Source organism: Somniosus microcephalus, unplaced genomic scaffold, assembly GCF_052327205.1.
Source record: "Somniosus microcephalus isolate GS21.2 unplaced genomic scaffold, FLI_Smic_1.0 unresolved_chr1, whole genome shotgun sequence".
Lineage (NCBI taxonomy): Eukaryota > Metazoa > Chordata > Chondrichthyes > Squaliformes > Somniosidae > Somniosus > Somniosus microcephalus.
This window is the reverse complement of record NW_028225179.1, coordinates 145,024,833-145,044,498: the sequence shown is the minus strand read 5'-3', so window position 1 is coordinate 145,044,498 and position 19,666 is coordinate 145,024,833. Positions and strand designations below refer to the sequence as shown.

Below are 19,666 nucleotides of genomic sequence, written 5' to 3'. Positions count from 1 at the left end.
TTAAACAGCTCTCTCTATTAGTAGAATGGACCTGTCTTTTTATAATAAATATCTCATTGTATTTGTAACTGACTAGATTTTACTGGTCGGTTTTCTGTTACAATACATAATTGTCAGATCAGCTTCCATTTGACATTTTTGCTGAATAATTAGCAGAAATTCCAGTGGGAGCGTTTTCAGGGCAGATGTGGACTGTGCTGAACTTCTGCCTGCCCCATGGATGTGTCCCTGTCCCAAATCCTGGAGTCTTGGCTATTTCCATATTGTGAGTCGGAGCCAATACCATTTCCTGCTTGAATAGGGAGCCAACTTTAGGTGAGAGTAGACAGGTCAGAAATGTAAGGGACATGAGGAGCTACATTTGAAAACTGAAAACTGCTGCTGTTGGAGGCCGGTTTTCTGAAAGCTCACGATCAATCAGCGATAAACCGGTCATTTTCCGGTTGACAGACTGTAACTAGTGGGGTGCTGCAAGGATCAGTGCTTGGGCCTCAGCTATTTACAATCTATATTCATGACTTAGATGAAGGGACCGAGTGTAATGTACCCAAGTTTGCTGACGATACAAAGCTAGGTGGGAAAGTAAGCTGTGTGGAGGACACAAAGAGCCTGCAAAGGAATATAGACAGGTTAAGTGAGTGGGCAATAAGGTGGCAGATGGAGTCTAATGTGGGGAAATGTGAGGTTATTCATTTTGGTAGGAAGAATAGAAAAACAGAATATTTTTTAAATGGTGAAAAACTATTAAATGTTGGTGTTCAGAGGCAATTAGATGTCCTCGTACAGGAAACGTAAAATTAGCATGAAGGTACAGCAAGTAATTAGGAAGGCAAATGGCATGTTGGCCTTTATTGCAAGGGGATTGGAGTACGAGAGTAAGGAAATCTTACTACAATTGTACAGGGCTTTGGTGAGACCACACCTGGAGCACTGTGTGTAATTATATCAGCAAATAGTGATGGTATTTGCCTGTTTGATTATGATGCCTTACCAGCATATTTGCATGTATTGATTGCTTATGCCTGACCAGCAGAGGGCATGTGACAGGGACAAGCAGTTTCGTTTTGCTTTCGCTTTAGATGGATCACGAGCATGGTGCCTCCTGTGATGCAGTTAATTTACTGAACAAACTTTAGATTAAAAGACATTCTCTTTCATAAATGTCTCGTCATTGAACCCACAAAGAAATCAATACATGGTGTCAGAAGTGATTGAAAGAGATGAAGAGGAAAAATCTGAAGTTAGCAACTTGACGAGATAGTGGCAAGTAAGCGAAATCAGCTCTCCACATATTAGCAAGCCGAAAGAGAACATCGTTACTTACCATTAGAGAATAGCTAACGAAGTGAAAAATGGAAGGTTTACTCCCACCGGCGAAGCTTCAGTTGACAGGTAATGTGGCTGAAAATTGGAGGAGATTCAAACAACGTTTGGAATTGTATTTAGCGGCAATCGGAGCTGATGAGAAAAGTAATAAAAAGAAATCGTCACTGTTCTTACATGTCGTGGGTTATGAAGCACTGGAGGTGTATAATAACTTCACATTCACTGCTGATGGAGACAAAATGAAGCTAGATAAAATAATGGAACAGTTTGAGGCCGACTGCATACCTAAACGTAACGTGACATTTGAGAGGCACAGATTTTTCACATGTGTACAGAAAACGGGTGAGACTATTGATCAGTATGTGACTGAACTGAGAAACAGAAGCAAATCGTGTGAATTTGGGGGACTGACAGACTCGCTGATAAAAGACAGACTGGTGTGTGGTATTCTGAATAATGGTCTAAGGGAAAGACTGCTAAGAGAGCAAGATCTAGACCTGGGAAAAGCCATAGCACTGTGTAGGGCTACAGAGACTGTGAAGTTGCAGGCAAAGGAGCTGTTCAGTGACAATAGCTGCAACGTGGATGCAGTGAGAAAGAATGGATACAAACCGTTTAACAAAAAGAGCGCCAATGTGAAAAGAGGCGTGGCCAGCGAACGAAAATGAAAGGGACAAACGAAAGACATGTAGTCGATGCGGTACACAGCATACACCAAAAAAGTGTCCAGCATATGGTAAAACATGCAATAGTTGCAACAAAAACAACCATTATGCCCGTTGCTGCAAGAACCAAGCACAACAAAGCAAGGTCCATGCAGTAGATGAAAGCGAGATAGAGGAGTTCTATGTGGATGTTGTGTCTGAAAACAAAAAAGAAGAAAGAGACTGGATGTTGACACTAAAAGTGAATGACATACACATTCCATTTAAATTGGATACTGGAGCACAAGTTAATGTGATATCAGAGACTGATTTTAAGAAAATTAGACCCAGACCAAAGATACATGGAATAAAAGTGAAAGTGACAGGATACTCAGGTACTGATATACCAGTGAAAGGAAGATGCATTGTCAAAGTAACACACAAGGACAGAGAGCACACGCTCGCATTAATCGTGGTGCCAAAGGATGTGCAAGCCATACTAGGTTTAAAAGCCTGTGAGAGACTGAACCTGGTAAAGAGAGTCCTCGTTGTGGAAAGCGAAGGAGAGACAGTCTATGATGAACTCATGAAAGAGTACAATGACCTATTTAAGGATCTAGGCTGCCTGCCAGGAGAACACACGATCAGAGTAGATAAAAGTATGCCAACGGTCATACATCCATGCAGAAAAGTTCCGTTTGCTCTTCAAAAGCAACTGAAGGCAGAGTTGGACAAGATGGAAAGCCTGAACATGATTCAGAAGATAGATGAGCCAACTGAGTGGGTGAGTTCCCTCGTCGTTGTGGACAAAAAGAATGGAAAGCTCAGAATTTGCCTGGATCCAAGAGATCTAAACAGAGCAATAAAGAGAGAGCACTTCAAGCTTCCTACACGTGAGGAAATCATGGCACAGTTTGCAAATGCAAAGTATTTCAGCAAGTTAGATGCATCATCAGGATTTTGGCAGATGAAGCTGGACGAGGCAAGTTCAAGACTGTGCACGTTCAACAGTCCATTTGGCAGATACAGATTCCTAAGGTTACCATTTGGCATTGCCTCAGCTCCTGAAGTGTATCACAAAACTATCCATATGATCTATGAGCACCTGGAGGGAGTTGATACATCAATGGATGACATCATAGTATGGGGAACCACGAGAACTGAGCATGACGAGAGACTGAAAAAAGTGCTGGAAGCAACAAGGAAAACAAACCTGAAGCTGAATAGAGAGAAATGCCAGCTCGGGGTGACAGAACTGACATTCGTGGGAGATATCCTTAGCAGTGAGGGCATCAGACCAGATCCCAGAAAGGTGTCCGCCATTGAGAATATGCCAAAGCCACAATGCAAAAAAGACGTGCAGAGGTTTAATGGAATGATCAACTACATGGGTAAATTCATATCCAACCTCTCAGAAAAGATGGCGCCACTGAGACGACTAACTGAAAAGAACATAGAATGGGAATGGAATCATGAGCATGAGAAGTCATGGAGCGATCTAAAGAAACTGCTCACAGAGGAACCAGTTCTGAGGTTTTACGACCCAGCGAGACCCATCAAGATATCATCAGGTGCATCACAGAGTGGGCTCGGTGCCGTTCTTCTGCAAAAATATGACTACTGGCAAACTATTGCATATGCATCGCGCTCAATGACAGACGTGGAGACGCGATATGCTCAAATAGAAAAGGAGCTGCTCAGCATCATATACGCCTGTGAAAGATTTCACCAGTTTGTGGCAGGACAAGCAATCAGTGTAGAGACTGACCATAAGCCCTTGATTGCATTGTTCCAAAAGTCAGTAAATAGCTGTCCGCTTAGAATACAAAGAATGATGATCAGGCTGCAACGCTATACACTGAATGTTGCATACACACCGGGTAAGCTGATGTATACAGCAGACACGTTGTCCAGAGCTGTTGACCCAAGTGAGCCCGCAAACACCAAAATGGATGAAAAAGTGAACGCCTACGTGGACATGATCACAAGTGCACTGCCCATAGCAGATGCAAAAATGGAGCTCATAAAGACTGAGACAAACAAAGATGAAACACTGAGACGACTGAGGAAAAGCATCTTGGATGGATGGCCCAACATGAAGCAAGACTGCTCACCTGACATGGCAGAGTACTGGAACTGCAGGGCGGAACTATCAGTGGTCAAAGACATCATCTACAAAGGAAGTAAAATAGTTATCCCAAAGAGTCTGAGAAAAGAGATGCTAAAAAGGATCCATGGAGGACATCTGGGAATCGAAAAGTGTAAGAAAAGAGCACGAGAGGTGACGTACTGGCCACGAATCAACCAAGATGTGACAAATGAGGTGTCAAACTGCACAATATGCCTGAAATATCGAGCAAGCAATCCGGTAGAAGCACTAAAGCCACACCCAGCACCAGACAGACCTTACAAGAAGTTAGGCGCTGACCTATTCGTATGTCAAGGGAAGGACTATCTTGTAGTCACAGACTATTACTCCCTGTATCCAGAGGTTTGTAGACTGTACACCACCACTACAGATGCTGTGATAACATGTATGAAAGCCATATTCTCCAGACATGGCGTGGCAAGCGAGGTCTTCACACACAACGGGCCACAGTTTTACAATGCAAGTTTCCGACACTTTGCCAAAGAGTGGGACTTTGTCCACACAACGTCAAGTCCTCACTTTCCACAGTCCAATGGACTAGTGGAAAAATCGGTCCAGACAGTGAAAAGACTGATGTACAAGGCAAAAGACAGTGGAACTGACTTCTACCAGAGCATGCTTGTATACCGCACAACGCCGCTCGAAGGTGGTATGTCACCAGCCCAACTCCTGATGGGACGTCGGCTAAGGTCAAACCTACCCATCCCGGAGAACCTCCTGAAAACAAAAGAGGGGGAGAAAGTGAGGAAGTTCAAAGAACAACAGAAAGAAAAGCAAAAGTACTACTATGACAGAGGAACACAAAACCTACCTGAACTCCACACTGGTGACCAAGTAAGGTTCAAAGACAAAACAAACATATGGACTCAGATTGGAACTGTCCTGAGTGAAGTTCAACCAAGATCATACACCATTCAGACGGATGAGGGTGCTGTTCTGAGAAGAAATCGTCGAGATCTTCTCATGGGACCAGCCACAGCAAGTCAAAAGACTGATACTGTTGAACAACCTGATCACACAGCTGAGAAACCATCATCTGAGGCAACAACTCAGATTCAAGGACAATCAATCAGAAAATCCTCAAGACACGTGAAGCCTCCTGAGAGACTCATTGAGCAAATTTAAGGACTATTGTTATAGAAGGAAGTAATGTTATCTTATTCTTTCTTCAAGTTTTAGTGTATTTACATATTTCATGTGAACACACAAAACAAGGTTAAAAAACCTTGATCATGATAATGATAATGTAAGTTCATTAAGTGTTACAGTTAAAATGCAGATTAATACAAAGAAAACATGTTGTTAGTTAAAAGTAAAATACTTTTGTTTTAAGAAAGGGAGATGTAATGATATCAGCAAATAGTGAAGGTATTTGCCTGTTTGATTATGATGCCTTACCAGCATGTTTGCCTGATTGATTTCTTATGCCTGACCAGCAGAGGGCATGTGAGAGACAAGCAGTTTAGTTTTGGTTTCACTTTAGATGGATATCTAACATGATGTCTCCTGTAATGCTGTTAACTGAGTTGAACATACTTTAGATAAAAAGTCATTCTCTTTCATAAATGTCTCGTCATTGAGCCCACATACAAGTCGATACACTGACTACTCGCGTTAGTCATCAGATTTATTCGTTCATCCGGGACGCCACCTCTTACATGGAGGCCATCACTATCCTGAAGGCCCAATACCAGAGGCCGGTAAATGAAGTGTACGCCAGACATCTGCTGGCTACACGCAGGCAGCGACCTGAGGAATCAATGGACGATTTCTTACAGGGCCTAAAGGACTTGGTCCGGGACTGTAACTGCAAGGCCGTGACGGCCAACGTGTACTCTGACGAATTGGTCCGCGATTCCTTCATCACGGGCCTCAAATCGAATTATATCTGGCAGAGACTGCTGGAGAAGGAGGTCCTGGACTTAAAAAAGGAAGTGGCCACTGTGCGATCGCTGGACGTGGCCCAGAAAAACTCTGACTCTTATTCTTCCGGCCATGCGGCCCTCACCGCCTCGTGCGCACTGAGCGGGCTGCCATCTTGGAATCAGCCATCTTCCCCATCCAGGTCTCAGACCAGCTCTACACCGCCGGAGTCCCCACACAGAAGTTCACCCAGGAGTCCTACTACAGCAGCAATGTCTCGAGGCCCGAAATGCTACTTCTGCGGCCAGGCCAAGCACCCCAGACAACGATGCCCAGCGAAGGACGCTACATGCTTCAAATGTAAGAAAAAGGGGCATTTTAGCAAATTCTGCAGGGGGAATCCGATTTCCAACTCCGTCACCGCCTCGTGCGTGCCGTGCGGGCCGCCATCTTGGGATCCGCCATCTTTTCCCGACTCAACGGCCGCCCAGGGCCCAACAGTGGCTTCGATCACGGTGGATCAATCCAGGCCACACCCGTTGACAAAATCCATGATGGACATACAGGTAAACGGGAATTTGAAGAAATGTTTAATTGACTGTGGGAGTACCGAGAGTTTTATCCACCCTAGCCTGGTACGGCGGCACTCATTAACGGTAACCCCTACACGGAGCAGAATTGCTATGGCTGCTAAGCCACACACTTCGGACATTTTGGGCAACTGTGTGGTAACACTGACTGTAAAAGGCACGGACTACAAGGATTTTAAACTCCTCGTGATGCCAGAACTCTGTGTTAATGTAATCTTGGGCCTGGACTTCCAGTGCCACCACGAAAGTGTCACGCTAGCATATGGCGGGTCCCAGCCGCCACTCACAGTCTGTGGCCTATCAACCTTAAAAATCAGCCCGCCCTCTTTATTCGCTAATCTCGCTCCGAACTGTTGGCCCATAGCGACCAAAAGTAGACGGTACAGTCTGGAAGACAGACACTTTATCAAGGCGGAAGTGGACAGACTCCTGCGGGAAGGCATTATTGAATGCAGTACCAGTCCGTGGCATGCCCAAGTAGTCATAGTTAAAAATAGCGAAGAGAAACGGATGGTAATTGACTACAGCCAGACTGTTAATATTTATACCCAGCTGGACGCCTACCCTTTACCCCGCATATCAGAAATGGTCAACCAGATTGCGCAATACCGAGTCTTCTTGACTATCGACCTCAAATCCGCGTATCACCAGCTCCCCATTAGAACGGAGGACCGCCCATACACCGCCTTTGAGGCGAATGGACGCCTCTACCATTTTCTCAGAGTGCCCTTCGGGGTAACAAATGGGGTCTCGGTCTTCCAACGTGAGATGGACCGCATGGTTGATGAGAATAAACTACAAGCTACCTACCCCTATCTGGACAATGTCACTATCTGCGGGCACAACCAGCAAGACCACGATCTAAATCTTGCGAGATTTTTAAAAACTGCCCTAAAGCTGAATCTAACCTACAACGAAGACAAATGTGTCTTCAACACAACCCGTCTCTGTATCCTCGGCTGTGTGGTGGAAGTTGGGGTAGTTGGACCGGACCCTGACCAATTACGCCCCCTAAAGGAACTGCCCCTGCCACACAATCCCAAAGCTTTAAAAAAGTGCCTGGGATTTTTTTCGTATTATGCCCAATGGGTGCCCAATTACTCTGATAAGGCCCGACCCCTCATTAAATCGACGTCCTTCCCACTATCAGCTGAAGCTCGGGAGGCTTTCACCAGTATCAAACAGGACATTGAAAGGGCGGCACTGTGTGCAGTGGATGAAAGCATTCCCTTTCAAGTCGAAAGCGATGCGTCAGACTTTGCCTTAGCTGCGACCCTCAATCAGGCTGGGAGACCTGTGGCCTTCTTCTCCCGAACCTTTCAGGGACCTGAAATCAGGCACTCTTCTGTCGAGAAGGAGGCACAGACTATAGTGGAGGCAGTGCGGCACTGGAGACACTACCTAGCCGGCAAACGTTTCACCCTGCTCACAGACCAGCGGTCGGTGGCTTTCATGTTTAATAACAAACAAAGGGGGAAAATCAAGAATGACAAAATACTCAGGTGGAGGATCGAACTATCCACGTTCGACTATGATATTATGTACAGGCCGGGAGCCCTTAATGAACCCCCAGACGCCCTATCACGGGGAATGTGTGCCAGCATTCATACGGACAAATTACAGGGTCTCCACAACGACCTCTGTCACCCAGGGGTCACCCGACTATACCATTTTATAAAGTCCCGCAATCTGCCCCACTCCATCGAGGAGGTCAGGGCAATGACCAGAGCCTGCCGCATCTGTGCGGAATGCAAGCCTCGTTTCTACAGGCCTGACCGTGCACACCTTATCAAAGCCACACGGCCATTCGAGCGCCTAAGTCTGGACTTCAAGGGACCCCTTCCCTCTGCCGACCGTAACGTATACTTCCTCAATATCATCGATGAATATTCCCGCTTCCCCTTCGCCATTCCCTGCCCAGACATGACCAGTGCCACGGTCATCAAGTGTCTCTGTAATCTATTCTGCATGTTTGGCATGCCGAACTACATACACAGCGATAGGGGGACGTCATTCATGAGTGACGAACTGCGCCAGTTCTTGCTCTCAAAGGGGATAGCCACTAGCAGAACCACTAGCTACAAGCCCCGGGGTAATGGGCAAGTGGAAAGGGAGAATGCTACTGTTTGGAAGGCTGTCACGTTAGCCTTAAAGTCAAAAGGCCTTCCGACCTCCCGCTGGCAGGAATTCCTCCCAGACGTGCTCCACTCCATAAGGTCTCTGTTATGTACAGCCACTAACGCTACCCCTCACGAAAAGATGTTCGTTTTCCCCCGGAAATCCACCTCGGACATATCTCTACCCGCGTGGCTGACGTCTCCAGGGACAGTACTGTTGCGGAAGCGCATGAGAGGCCATAAAATGGACCCCCTTGTGGAAAAGGTACAGCTCCTCCATGCAAACCCTCAGTACGCCTATATCGAATACTCTGACGGGCGAGAGGACACTGTTTCCATAAAAGACCTCGCTCCCTCAGGGAGCGGAGAGAACGATGAGAGACTACCCGAGGAAGACCTACACTACAAAGAGACAGGACGCCCGGAGGTATCAATACCCAACTTTAACCTGGAGGACACTGCAGATAACCTGGAAGGCACTGCGGAGGCCCGGACAGCGGAGGAACCAGAATCCACTCCCCTAGAGGCACCCCAACCGGCTTTGCGCCGATCACTGAGAACTGCAAAACCTCCTGACAGACTCACTTATACCAACTTTTAAGAAACATCACCCCGATGGACTAAATCTAAAGAAGGGGTGAATGTAATGAAATCTGTTTGTCTTGATCCTGTATTTCCTGTATTCGTTTTGCACTCATGTATATTACCCTCCCCCACACTGTGTATAGTTTCACTTCCTCTTTCCTGACTAACCTGGAAGGTTCCAGGTCTTGGCTCTTGGCTCCGCCCCTGACTTCTCTTACATAAAGATCCCAGGATCTGTATGACTCATTCCTGTGAACCAGTCGGCGTGTTGAGATGTTAGCTCTGATCTTAGTGATTAAAAGCCAACTTGTTTAAGTCTATAACTTCTAGTTTTGTGGTTATTGAAGGCACATCACTGATATAATCCCAGCTTTTATAAAAGCTTGATTAAATAAAACCTCTCCTTCGATGTTGACCCACCTATTCAAAAATAAGGGCTGTTCTAAAAATTCCTCAGCCCCCTTGGGCGTAAACTGCACACTTTTTAAAAATTGAGCCCAAGTCTCCACAACCCCCTTATAAAACCTAGGGAGAAGCTTAATCGATTTCAAAAACATATTATTGTATTCCATATACAATATCCCCTGCCCTCCTATCCCACTTCGGTTTAAAAAATGCTCAAAACAACTCTTCCAAAAACTTGTATTTGACTTCTGAAGAAATCTCTTCACCCATTTTATTCTAAAGGATTTTTTCTTCAAATCAATATCTGGGAAATTGAGTCCTCCCTGATTTCTCCGTCCAATGATGGTATTGTAAGCCACCAAGGCTGGTTTCCCTTCCCATAAAAACCTCACACAAGCCTCTCAGATGGACTTTTCTGCCCACTCAGGAATATCCTCCACCGTCAATAAGTACCATAGCTTAGATAGCAGGAGAGCAGACACCACTGTCGCCCTTCCTTGCACTTTCAACCACCTTCTTTCCCATCTTCCCAAAATCTTTTTACTTTTCATAACCTTTGGTTCCCAATTTAATCGATCCACTTCATCCTTGTCTTTCTTGCACCCCATATGCACCCCCAGAACTTCCAAAACCTCCACCACCTTAAAGGGCCATTCCCCCAACCATTCCCCCCTACCCCTCCCTGCAACCAGGCATTGGGACTTACTATAATTCACTCTGGCACCTGAAGCTCTACAATATTCCTCCACTACGTCCATAGCTTTCCTCACTGACTCCCCATTTCTCAATGTTAAGGTTGTGTCATCTGCATATTGGTGTATCACCGACACCAGCCCAGAACTGGGGACCACAATCCCAACTACACCTTGTTTCTTTCGCATCATGTAAGCTAATGGTTCTGCTACCAATGTGTACAGCAGTGGGGACAGGGGACAACCCTGTCTCACTGATCTCTGTATCGGAAAATACTTAGATAAAAAACCATTACTTTTAACACAGCTAAATATGTTTGAATAAAAAATCCTTATCCACTGAATGAAATTTTCCTTGAACCCAAATGCTTCCAAAACCTTCAATAAAAACTCATGAGAGACCCTATCAAAGGCTTCCTCTTGATCTACCTTTAATACATAAGCCTCCCTCCCACTCTCTTCCATGAGCTCTATCGCATCTCGGATTGAGACCACAGAGTCTGCGATGTCCCGGCCTATGGCTCCATAGGACTGAGAGGGCCAAACTATCTCCGGTAACACCTCCTTCAAACGATTTGCTATAACCCTCGCCAAGATCTTATAATCCACATTTAATAGTGTGATGGGCCTCCAATTCTTCAGATCCTGTCCATCCCCTTTATATTTATAAGCTAAGTTTATGATACCTCTCCTCATAGATGAGGCCAGGCTTCCCTCAAGTTTAATTTCCTTAAAAACTTCTAAGAGCAATGGACTTAAAATCTCGAAAAATTCCTTATAAAATTCTGCACTTAGTCCATCGGACCCTGGGCTTTTCCCCCCCTTCATTCCACTTATTGCTATTTTTATTTCCGCTAATCCTACTTCTTTATCACACATGCTTCTCTCATCCTCCTTTAAACCCTTTTCAATAAAAGCAGTAACCTTCTCCATCTCCAAATTGGAAATGTCTTCTTTTGTATATAGCTCTTGATAAAAGCTGCTAGCCACCTCCAAAATCTCCTCACTTTCATGAATGATCTCCCCAACTGTCAACTCCTCAATTAACGATAATCTCTGTCGCAGCTTCTCTTGCTCTAGAAAATATCTAGTGCATCTTTCACCCTCCAATGCATCTCTAGCCTTTGCACGGAGAATGGCCCACTTGCATTTTTCAGCTTGCAATAATTCCCACTCTTCCTTTAGCACCCGGAACTTAGTCTCAGCTCCCTTATCCCCTCCGTCAACTGCTTTACAGACATCCGTAAACCTTTTCTTTATATTCTCTCCTCGACGCCGGTTAGCTGCCACCCTCTTTTTCCCATAACGTACCGAAAAAACTTTTACCTCATGTTTGAAATTGTCCCACCAAACTCTTCTTTCTTTCAAGAACAAAAGTTCCTTCCGAGCATCCTTTATTATATATAGGCTGAGAGGGCCGTATGGCCTGACGCATAGGTCTTGGAGTTCTTCTGCGCCACATCCAGCGATCGAGCTGTAGCCACGGCCGTCTTTAGATCCAGAGTGTCCCTTTCAAGCAACCTCTGCCTAATGTAATTCGATCGAAGGCCCGATATAAAAGAATCGCGAACCGCTTCTTCCTGGTCCAAAATGGCCGTCACGGCCTTGTAGTTGCAGTCCTTCGCCAGGGCCTTTAGATTCTGTAGAAAATCATCCAGCGATTCCTCCGGTAGTTGCCTGCGGGTAGCCAAGAGATGCCTGGCATACACCTCGTTAACAGGCTTCAGGTGATATACCTATCAATTCGTCCAATGAAAAGCGACGAGTTAAGAAAGTAACTATAGGTTTTTATTGACTAAATAACAGAGCCCACCCTCGTGGGTGATCGGATCCAAGAAGGAGGAATACCAGCCAGTCGACCACCTTTATACCTGGGCAGGTAGGTGGAGCCATGGGCGGAGTCGGCAGTGGTCAGCCCAGGTATAGCAGCGTGACAAGAGGCGACCTCGTACAGTGATATAACAATGTGAACAGTGATAACTATAGGGAAACGATCTAACAGTGATAACTATAGTGTAACGATAGTGAACGGTAAAAGTGGTTTACCACATTCACCCCTTGTTTAGATTTGAGTCCGGCGGGGTGAAGTGTACTACCAGTTCTGGTATGTCAGTCTGTCCGGAGGCCTCGTAAGCCTGTCTGATTGTCGCAGCGGCGGTGTTGCGTTCTCTGGTGTTAATGCTGGCGTCTGCGAGGTAGGTGAAGGCTCTTGGGGTTCCGGCGTACCGTCTACCTGGGCTGGAATTGGGGGGGTGGTGGGGGGGGGTAGCGGTGGTGTCTCCGGGGTGCCCGAGGGTGCGAGGTCTCGTAAGGAGACTGTGTCCTCCCGCCCGTCTGGGTATGCCACGTAGGCGTACTGGGGGTTGGCGTGCAGGAGGTTCACCCTCTCGACCAGGGGGTCCGTTTTATGGGCCCTCACGTACTTTCGCAGCAAGACAGGCCCCGGAGAGGTCAGCCAGGTTGGTAGCGTGGTTCCCGTAGTCGACTTCCTGGGGAAAACAAACATTCGTTCATGGGGGGTGGCGTTAATGGCAGTGCAAAGTAGTGACCGGGTGGAATGCAGCGCCGCCGGGAGGACCTCCTGCCAGCGAGAGGTTGGGAGGCCCTTAGACTTTAAGGCTAAGAGGACGGCCTTCCATACCGTCGCGTTCTCTCTTTCCACCTGGCCGTTCCCTCGGGGGTTGTAGCTGGTGGTCCTGCTAGTGGCGATGCCTCTCGCTAGTAGGAACTGACGGAGTTCCTCGCTCATGAAGGAGGCGCCCCGGTCACTATGTATATAGTTTGGGAACCCGAACAAGGCAAAGAGGTCGTTCAGGCATTTAACGACCGTGGTGCTGGTCATGTCTGGGCAGGGGAAGGCAAAGGGGAAACGGGAGTACTCATCAACAATGTTGAGGAAGTACACATTATGGTCAGAGGACGGAAGGGGCCCCTTAAAATCGATGCTCAAGCGCTCGAAGGGGCGGGTGGCCTTGATCAGGCTTGCTCTGTCCGGCCTAAAGAAGTGCGGTTTGCACTCGGCACAGGTCTGGCAGTTCCTGGTCATGGTCCTGACCTCCTCGATGGAGTAGGTCAGGTTGCGGGCCTTAATGAAGTGGTAAAGCCTGGTGACCCCGGGGTGGCAGAGGTTGTTGTGGAGGGTCTGAAGTCTATCAATTTGCGCGTTGGCGCATGTAATTCACGATAGAGCGTCAGGGGGTTCGTTCAGCTTACCAGGCCGGTACAAGATATCATAATCGTAGGTGGATAGCTCGATTCTCCACCTCAAGATCTTGTCGTTCTTGATTTTACCCCTCAGCTTGTTATTAAACATAAAGGCGACCGAACGCTGGTCGGTGAGGAGGGTAAATCGCTTGCCTGCGAGGTAATGCCTCCAGCGGCGTACCGCCTCCACAATCGCCTGGGCCTCCTTCTCGACCGAAGAGTGTCGGATCTCAGGGCCCTGTAGGGTCCTTGAGAAGAAGGCCACCGGTCTCCCCTCCTGGTTGAGGGTAGCGGCTAGGGCGAAGTCGGATGCATCGCTCTCCACTTGGAAGGGGATGGACTCATCCACTGCGTGCATAGTGGCCTTAGCAATGTCTCCCCTGATGAGGAAGAAGGCCGCGCGCGCTTCTTCCGTAAGGGGGAAGGAGGTGGACTTCATGAGGGGTCTGGCTTTGTCCGCATAATTCGGCACCCATTGGGCATAGTAGGCGAAGAGCCCCAGGGTTCTCTTCAGCGCCTTTGGACAGTGGGGAAGGGGTAGCTCCATGAGGGGACGCATTCTTTCGGGATCGGGGCCGATGATTCCGTTCTCTACTACGCAGCCGAGGATGGCAAGGCGCGAGGTGTTAAACACACATTTCTCCTTATTGTAGGTGAGGTTCAGCCGTTGGGCCGTACGGAGGAATCTTTCCAGATTAGCGTCATGGTCTTGCCGGTCGCGGCCGCAGATGGTGACGTTATCTAGATAGGGGAACGTGGCTTGCAGCCCGTTCTGGTCAACCATCCGGTCCATCTCCCTTTGGAAGACCGAAACCCCGTTGGTGACGCCGAAGGGGACCCTAAGGAAGTGGTAGAGGCGGCCATTCACCTCGAAGGCGGTATACTGGCGGTCCTCGGGGCGGATAGGGAGTTGGTGGTAGGCCGACTTAAGGTCGATGGTAGAGAATACCCGGTATTGAGCAATCTGATTGACCATATCAGATATGCGGGGAAGGGGGTATGCGTCCAGCTGGGTGTACCGGTTTATGGTTTGGCTGTAGTCGATGACCAGGCGGTTTTTATTGCCAGTCTTAACGACTACAACCTGGGCACGCCAGGGCCTGCTGCTCCCCTCGATGATGCCCTCCTTCAGGAGACGCTGCACCTCAGAGCTAATGAAAGCTCTGTCCCCGGCGCTGTACCGCCTGCTCTTGGTAGCGACGGGTTTGCAGTCGGGGGTGAGGTTAGCGAACAGGGAAGGTGGCGGGACCTTGAGGGTGGATAGGCCGCAGGTGTTACGCGGTGGGCGATTTAAAGGCTGCTGGTTGTCGACTGTGAGCGGGGGGAGGGGTCCACCGTATGCTAGAGTGACGCTTTGGAGGTGGGATTGAAAATCCAGCCCTAGTAGGACGGCAGCGCATAGCTGGGGCAGGACGAGGAGTTTAAAGTTTTTATACTCCGTGCCCTTAACCGACAGGGTCACAACACAGTAGCCGCTGATGTCTGTGGCGTGGGACCTCGATGCCATCGAGATCCGGTTGCGCGTTGGCTGGACAGTGAGGGAGTAGTGGCTCACCGTGTCTGGATGTATGAAGCTCTCCGTGCTTCCGCTGTCGAACAGGCAGGTCGTGGCGTGGCCGTCTACTTTGATGTCCATCATTGACTTGGACAGCTGATGCGGGCGAGCTTGGTCCAGTGTGACGGAGGCTAGTGTGTGGCTGAGCGGGTCGCTGTAGTCTGTAGGTGAAGCGGTCGTCAGGTCTGGAGGTAAGGTGGCGGTCGAGCGTGGTGGGTAAAATGGAGGCGCCCACGAGGTGGGGCAAAATGGCAGAGAAGATGGCTGCCCCCACAACCCACATGAGGCACTGCTGGCGTCGGTTGCCTGGATCAAAGATGACCGCCCCCATTGCTCACACGAGGGGATGCTGGCATCTGTGGCCTTGATAAAAGACGGCCGCCCCCACAGTTCGCATGAGGCACTGCTGGCCTCTGCTGCTCTCCCTCTGCAGGCCTTCGCGAAGTGGCCTTTCTTCAGGCAGCTGGAGCACGTCGCGTTTTTGGCTGGGCAGCGCGACCTCGGGTGTTTCGCCTGCCCACAGAAGAAGCAGCCGGCGGCCCGGTCGCGGGGGTCCGAAGTCGCAGCCGGTACCGGGGGTGGCGGTCCCGATCGGGTCCGGGACGCCGACGCTGAGGTAGGTCCCGGGGGCGGCGCTACGAGGGGTATTGCGGTCGGGGTCGGGCCCGAGTCCCAGAGTCGCGAACTGTACCTGGAATACACCTCGAGGTCCCGCTGGGTCACTTCTAGGGAGTAGGCCAAGGCTGCAGCTGTGTTCAGGTCGAGGTCCTTTGATTCCAGCAGTCTCTGCCGTGAGTAGTCGTACCGAAGGCCTTTCACGAAGGCATCGCGGATGTTATCTTCAGTGTTTTCTGCAGCCGATACTGCTTTAAAGTCACAGTCCCTGCCGAGTGTTCGTAGCGCCCGTAAAAATTCAGCTACAGACTCTCCTGGCTGTTGCGGGCGGGATCTTAGGAGGTGTCTGGCATACATGGAATTTACCGGGCTCCGGTACTGCTGTTTCAGTAGGTTGATAGCGGCCTCGTAAGTAGTAATGTCCTGGATGAGTGCGTATACTTTAGGGCTCGCTTGGGCGGTCAGAACTCTTAGTTTGGATCTCTGAGGGACGCCGGATTCTTCCAGGTAGGATTCGAAGCAGCACAGCCAGTGTTTGAAGTCGAGGGCTGCGTTTGTTGCTTGTGGGTTTAGATCCAGGTACGGTGGTTTGAGGGCTCGCAGCCAAGCCGGCTGCTGTGGCTGTTGTAGCTGGGCGTCTGGCCGGTCATTTGGCTGCTCCGTTGACTGGTTGTTTGGCTGCTCAAGTGACGACATTTTAAAATTTAGTCAATAAAATTGATATACCTATCAATTCGTCCAATGAAAAGCGACGAGTTAAGAAAGTAACTATAGGTTTTTATTGACTAAATAACAGAGCCCACCCTCGTGGGTGATCGGATCCAAGAAGGAGGAATACCAGCCAGTCGACCACCTTTATACCTGGGCAGGTAGGTGGAGCCATGGGCGGAGTCGGCAGTGGTCAGCCCAGGTATAGCAGCGTGACAAGAGGCGACCTCGTACAGTGATACAACAATGTGAACAGTGATAACTATAGGGAAACGATCTAACAGTGATAACTATAGTGTAACGATAGTGAACGGTAAAAGTGGTTTACCACATCAGGTGTTGGGCCTTGAGAGTCACGAGTGCATCCTCGTATGTAGAAGCGTCCTCGATTAGCGAGTAAGTCCGATGACTTACTAGGTTAGTCAGTAGGCCCAGTTTGTTGGCCCCATCATCGAGCGATGCAATGAAATGTTCGAAACACCGGAGCCAATGTGCGAATTTCTTCGATGCGTCCGCCGAATGTGGATCACTGTCTAGACGCTCCGGCTTCAGGAGTCTGTCCATCCCTGGAAGTAATAAGCTATTAAAATTGATATACCTTAAATATCTACAGAGACTGGTAGTTATAACTCAAACAGTTGGCTTTTAATAGCTTAGAACTGGACAGAACAGAACACACATGTTAGCCTTCTGACCAGCTTCTCAGAAGTGAACTAGGAGGCGGAGCCAGGGGCGAAGTAACAGATCAGGACAATCAATGGCACAGCAGAGTGGTATACAGTACATCAGCATTCCTGGCCAACCAAGAAAACAGCAGGGTTACAATAGATTACAATAGGAAACTATACACAGGTAGAATAAGGTATATACTTATAAGACTTATTTCACCACAGGAAGTATGCCCAATAATCTCCCCATCATTTAATCTCTGGCCCTTCCCTCCTCACATGCTCCTTCTCAACTTTTCAGGCAGCTGTTGCGTTTTCCTGCAGCCTCTGGCTCTTTTTCCCCTCCTGTTTGACCCCTCCCTGCTGTTTCAGCCTCTTCCTTGCCTTAAGTTTGGACCCAGGAGCTGCCCTTTCTCCCTCCTTCTGCCCCTCACTAACCTTTCCCTTTCCACATGATGCCACCCCATCCCCGACTTCTATGTCTCTGTCCCCCTCTAATTCCTCACACTCAAGCTCCTCTGCAACCCCCTGTGCCTGCCCCCCGTCAGATACATAATCCTGCTCCCCGTCAGATACATCATCTCCCATTGAGAGTCTTCCTGCTATCGCAGTTTCTCCCACTGTGCCGCCCCCTTCGAGCACGTCTCTACCTCTGACCCTTGCACCTTGTTCCCTCACTCCATGGGACAATGGCGCACCTAAAATGTTCCCTTCTGACGTCTCTATCTCGCCGATCCCATTCTGCTGTCCCTTTAAGTCTCCTGCCTCTTGCACCCTCTCCCCACCCTGCCCCCTCCCGCTCACCAAAATATCCGACTCCCCGCCTCTCCCCGGAGCACTCACTTCCACCACACACCCCGCTCCTGCCTCCTCTCCCCCCACAGACACCAGACTCCCCAGGGGGAGCCGAACTGCACTAAAGCTCAAGTCTGCACTCGACCCTTGCTGCCCGCTGCTGTCTTTGTTCCCCTCCATAGCACTCACCGTGTTTTCCGCCATCTCCATCTCGATCTCCGCTCCCCAACCTCTGCCTCTTCCTGTGCACCTTTTTCCTTCATTTTACCGGCTGTGTCCTCCGACTGCACCGCACCTCCGGCCGTTCCACACTCCTCTCCTGCTCCTTCCCCCATCTCCTCATCACTCATTTCGCTCCCTTCTGCCACACACTCACAGCGGGTGGGGCCTTTACGACACACCCCACAGCTCTCCGCCTTGCAGCTCCGCGCGATATGTCCCGACTCACCACAATTGTAACAATACAAATCAGGACAGTTTCTTACGAGATGGTCATGTCCCAGACAATAGTAACACACCTTTACTTGGTTATCGTGCAGCACACGAAAGTACTGTACTCCTTCCAGTGTCTCGAACTTCATACTGTAAGGCAAAGACCGCACCCGCTCTGGGAACCACACCTTTACATACTGGGTTCCGTCTGCTACACGTGTTCCCGGATAGTACCTCCTCTTTATTTCGGAACAGATTTTAATGTCCCACGACTCCAACTTTTTGCTCAGCACTTCGTCCTCAATGTACACAGGCAAGTTAAAAAATGAAACCACCACCTCCTCTGAATATAGCAGAGTCACCTCCAAAAATTTCTCCCCAACTTTCAGGCTGAGCAGCAGTTTTTCCACCTCCTCACGGCCACTGACCGTCACCTCAAATCCCACATTTGGTTTTGGTCGGCAGGCAAAACAGCTTCCCTCACCACAGTCCTCATGAACCGCCTGGATTATATCCCAGGCTCGAATCTTCTTATCTTCACATTGCACCACCACCGTATTTTCTTTACCAAAGCTCCTGAGGTCCCGGCCCAAATCTTTGGGCCTTTTTTTTCCCCTTCCCACCACAGTTTCTCCCCTAATAAAATTCCTCTCGGGAATATTGTCCTCTGAGGGGCCCGGCACTCCGGACCCCTCAGCAGCCATCTGGCTGTATTTTGTGGGCCAAAAAGGCCCTAAAACCTGAAAACAACACCCCAAAACCCTCCACCAACTTTTTACAAAACTTCCTCCAACACCCAGCTGCAATTAGGCAACCTGGCTCTCTCCTAGCCCCTCCCACCTAGAGAGTGCTACCACTGAGCCAGGGCTGATACCTGGTCTGAGTCCTAGAAGTCAATGAACTGAAAACTGCTCCATAGTAAAGGGAGAACCTGTTCGATTGTACAAGATCCTGTCAGTGAGGCAATGAAAGGACATTAAGAGAAGCAAAGAGTGTGGAGCCAGCTAAGATAGGGAGAATGCATGGGAAAGATTCTCAAAAGGAAAAGAGGCAATATTTGGTAGAAAATGGAAAGAAATTAATAAAGTATTGAAGTGAGAGGTGACATGAAATGTGGGTGAGGTCTGTGTTTGCAGCATATTCTATTTACATTTCAGACTTCATATGAACATAACAAATAGGAGCTGGAATAGGCCATTTGGCCCTTCGAGCCTGCTCCGCCATTCAACTAGATCATGGCTGATCTTCTACCTCAACTCCACCTTCCCGCACTATCCCCATCTCCCTTAATTTCCTTAGTTCCCAAAAATTTATCGAC

The 19,666-nt window shown here is 48.7% G+C and overlaps 1 protein-coding gene across 1 annotated transcript in view; it reads left to right on the top strand.

Moving 5' to 3' along the window:
- Positions 1-19,666, top strand: part of LOC147096191 (zinc-binding protein A33-like) — a 64,218-nt gene that overhangs the window by 25,559 nt on the left and 18,993 nt on the right. The gene's annotated exons all lie outside the window — the stretch shown is intronic.